The sequence below is a fragment of the Ahaetulla prasina genome, chromosome 3 (assembly GCF_028640845.1).
Source record: "Ahaetulla prasina isolate Xishuangbanna chromosome 3, ASM2864084v1, whole genome shotgun sequence".
NCBI lineage: Eukaryota > Metazoa > Chordata > Lepidosauria > Squamata > Colubridae > Ahaetulla > Ahaetulla prasina.
Window position 1 is genome coordinate 124,596,110 of NC_080541.1, and position 4,854 is coordinate 124,600,963.

The following is a 4,854-nucleotide window of genomic DNA, read 5'->3' on the forward strand; positions in this document are numbered from 1 at the left end:
TCTGTGGTACAGTGGTTCTGAGATTACATCTGCCAGCACCTTTAGAACTCTGGAATGTAATCTGTGAGGTCCTGGTGATTTGTATTCAGTTGGGTTCTAAAGAGTAGTTGGGTTTATTGCTGCTGTGCCTACCTCCATACTATATGACATCATTTCCCCTTCAGCTGCTAAACTCCATTACAGGGTTAGCGGTAGAATCCTTCAGGCTGGTGGCCCTCAAGAACTTCAGTCTCCTCGGAAGTGCTGTTGAGTCTGTGACAGTCAGAAATTCATATCCACTATGAATCTGTTACTAGCTGAAAGCCCACTAAATACCGGTACTAGCAATCGCAAACTAAATTAAGTTTTGATCCTAGGGCATTTGCAATAGGATCTAGGTGCTGAGTACATTACTATCTGTTGCATAAAATAATCTATACCCTTAAGAAGAACCACAGCATTTGGAGACTGCAACAAGGCCATTTTATAAGCATCAAGAAAATATAGAGATCACTGGGCTTCCAGCCGAAGAATTTCAGAGCCCCGACCATTCAAAGAAATAAAGATTATACTGTAAAGGAGACAATGTTAAAGCTGTCACATGATGTCATGGATAATTAATTTATGAACCAGGAATGAAATGGCATCAGTTTGACAACATGGTGTCTGACGGAAAGACCAAGTCCACGCATGAAGTTCCACTTAAACTGATTTATTCTTAAACGGTCTATGCACAGGACACTTCTCAAGTAACAATTAGCACCTCCTTGGAGTTAGATAAGAGATAACAGAATTCAAGGAGGGTAACTCGTTAGCAGAGCAGTCTGCTAACTCGAGCAGACTACTCTGGCACTATGTAGAGGGAACGTGCTGACAGGGGTGAGAAAATACTGTCTAATGGACTTTGCTAAACCATCCTAAATGGTGAATGAAAGAAAAATAGCTAAAATAATTGACTTGAATGGCGGTTTAAAAAGTTTGGAGAAATCTTCTTTTTAAATGTATTTTGGGAACTTTTTTTTTTCTCTTGAGAGTGTCTCCATTTTGGATGAAGTGAAGGGAATGATTCTTTTAGTACTTTTGGATTTATTGCCTAAAGAAAAACTTTATTTTTGCTCTCTGCTAACTACCAATATTAAAATGTTAAATTGATTTTTAAAATTCTTTTTTTTTTAATTAATCCTTTCTGTTTGACCCTTTTTTTTTATTTTTTTTTTTTTGGATTAATTTCTTCCTATCTCTTCCTCTTGGATTAAGACACGGAACAGTCTGAAAAAAATTTTCTTATTTCTTTTCCTTTATTACTGATTTGGATTACAATTTGGATTCTCTGGATATTTATCTTTACATATAAAAACTGAGTAGAAAAGGCGAAAGATTTATACGATCTGAAGAGAAACCAGAGTATAGGACCAGAAGCCAGACCGCAGCTGCAACATTAGCCATTTCAAACCCCTCCAATCCATACATGCAGCAAACTGACACCCACTATGAAGATGTAGCACGACCACGAACACGAAGCCAAACAGCAGCAGTGCAGCTCACCAGCTCAAATCCCCTTGCAACTCAGACTAATCCTAGCACAACCAAGCCCCCACCCAAACAGGACACACCCCCAGCCAATCAGAGCACAGCCAAGTTCCCACCCAATCAGTTCAAACCCCCACTAGCAGTTAAAAAGGAAGAAACAGCTGCAATCACACATTGCTCCCAGAAGCACGAAGCTGAAGCCTGAAGATGACGAATGAGACTTCGTCGAAACGTCGCCAAGACACTTCCAATTTTGATTCATCTAGCCCGCCTTTCTCATGATGTGTTCTGCATATAAGTTAAATAGGCAGGGTGATAGTATACAGCCTTGCCGGACTCCTTTCCCAATTTTGAACCAATCAGCATGCAGGACCACTCATTGAGTACAGTTTATAAGCCAGTTACAAATCCATCTGGTTATGATGCTATCTATCCCACTTTTTTCTAGCTTACCAAGATGTAGGTTGTGGTTTACTTTGCTGCATGCCTTGCTGAAGTATATTATGTCCAAAATATTTCGCTGGTCTGCTAATTTAGTCACTATGTTGAAGAATGAAATAAGATTCATTTGGCATGATCTGTTTTTAACAAACCCATGCTGACTGCTAGTTATTACTTTATTTGTTTCTAGATGTTGGCAGATCTGTTTTTTTATTATCTTTTCTAGTATCTTCCCAGGTATTGATGTTAGGCTGATTGGTCTCTAGTTTCCTGGGTCTGTTTTTTTCCCTTTTTTGAAGTTGGGAACCACATCAGCTCTTTTCCAGGCCTCTGATAGTTCCCTGATGCCAGGATTTTTGAAAGATGTGGTACAGTGGTTCTGAGATTACATCTGCCAGCACCTTTAGAACTCTGGAATGTAATCTGTGAGGTCCTGGTGATTTGTATTCAGTTGGGTTCTAAAGAGTAGTTGGGTTTATTGCTGCTGTGCCTACCTCCATACTATATGACATCATTTCCCCTTCAGCTGCTAAACTCCATTACAGGGTTAGCGGTAGAATCCTTCAGGCTGGTGGCCCTCAAGAACTTCAGTCTCCTCGGAAGTGCTGAGGTTCTGAGGTGCTGAAGTGCTGAGGTTCTGAGGTGCTGAAGTGCTGAAGTGCTGAAGTGCTGAAGTGCTGAGGTTCTGAGGTGCTGAAGTGCTGAGGAGCTGAGGTGCGGAGGTGCTGAAGTGCTGAAGTGCGGAGGTGCTGAAGTGCTGAAGTGCTGAAGTGCTGAGGTTCTGAGGTGCTGAAGTGCTGAGGAGCTGAGGTGCGGAGGTGCTGAAGTGCTGAAGTGCTGAAGTGCTGAGGAGCTGAGGTGCGGAAGTGCTGTTGAGTCTGTGACAGTCAGAAATTCATATCCACTATGAATCTGTTACTAGCTGAAAGCCCACTAAATACCGGTACTAGCAATCGCAAACTAAATTAAGTTTTGATCCTAGGGCATTTGCAATAGGATCTAGGTGCTGAGTACATTACTATCTGTTGCATAAAATAATCTATACCCTTAAGAAGAACCACAGCATTTGGAGACTGCAACAAGGCCATTTTATAAGCATCAAGAAAATATAGAGATCACTGGGCTTCCAGCCGAAGAATTTCAGAGCCCCGACCATTCAAAGAAATAAAGATTATACTGTAAAGGAGACAATGTTAAAGCTGTCACATGATGTCATGGATAATTAATTTATGAACCAGGAATGAAATGGCATCAGTTTGACAACATGGTGTCTGACGGAAAGACCAAGTCCACGCATGAAGTTCCACTTAAACTGATTTATTCTTAAACGGTCTATGCACAGGACACTTCTCAAGTAACAATTAGCACCTCCTTGGAGTTAGATAAGAGATAACAGAATTCAAGGAGGGTAACTCGTTAGCAGAGCAGTCTGCTAACTCGAGCAGACTACTCTGGCACTATGTAGAGGGAACGTGTGCATCTGTTGTTCGGGGGCAGTTACATACATGTTCCTTTTCTACGTCAGCAAATTTTAACATTTCCTGCTTCAATGTGCCTTGCCTTCCCCATTTCCCATTAGAAAGTCAGAACCTTGTGCTTACTTCCACTGCTTACTTCCCTCCACGTAGTCGTAGACCCATTAAGGACCACTCATTGAGTACAGTTTATAAGCCAGTTACAAATCCATCTGGTTATGATGCTATCTATCCCACTTTTTTCTAGCTTACCAAGATGTAGGTTGTGGTTTACTTTGCTGCATGCCTTGCTGAAGTATATTATGTCCAAAATATTTCGCTGGTCTGCTAATTTAGTCACTATGTTGAAGAATGAAATAAGATTCATTTGGCATGATCTGTTTTTAACAAACCCATGCTGACTGCTAGTTATTACTTTATTTGTTTCTAGATGTTGGCAGATCTGTTTTTTTATTATCTTTTCTAGTATCTTCCCAGGTATTGATGTTAGGCTGATTGGTCTCTAGTTTCCTGGGTCTGTTTTTTTCCCTTTTTTGAAGTTGGGAACCACATCAGCTCTTTTCCAGGCCTCTGATAGTTCCCTGATGCCAGGATTTTGAAAGATGTGGTACAGTGGTTCTGAGATTACATCTGCCAGCACCTTTAGAACTCTGGAATGTAATCTGTGAGGTCCTGGTGATTTGTATTCAGTTGGGTTCTAAAGAGTAGTTGGGTTTATTGCTGCTGTGCCTACCTCCATACTATATGACATCATTTCCCCTTCAGCTGCTAAACTCCATTACAGGGTTAGCGGTAGAATCCTTCAGGCTGGTGGCCCTCAAGAACTTCAGTCTCCTCGGAAGTGCTGAGGAGCTGAAGTGCAGAGGTGCTGAAGTGCTGAGGTTCTGAGGTGCTGAAGTGCGGAGGTGCGGAAGTGCTGAGGAGCTGAAGTGCAGAGGTGCTGAAGTGTGGAGGAGCTGAGGTGCGGAAGTGCGGAAGTGCTGAGGAGCTGAGGATCCTGGTAAGCACACACATACCTCTGGAGGGATGACCCAGCGGGTCACAGGTCACACTTCTAGAGAAAGCACTGAGATGTCATCACCCACCTGACACCAAGCCTTGATGACATGTTTGCTTTCAGTATTTAGTTTTTACTTCAAAATTGGGGGGCAGACACCTAGGTGGAAGTCGGTAAAAGTTTGTTGCTAATTCCCATTTTAAAGACAGATAAATTATAGAATAAATATAGAATACCAAGAAGACCTCTGCTATTCGTTGGTGGCCCCAATACAATGAGCTTGTTTTTCATAGGAAGCTCTCATTACTATTGCAAATTTTATTGATGGGATTGTGATCTCATGCAATCTAACAAAAAGGTACTGCCTAAACTGTGAGAAAGCAACTTGTTCGGCTACCTTTGCAGATTGGCAATTGGGAACAAAGTGAAAAC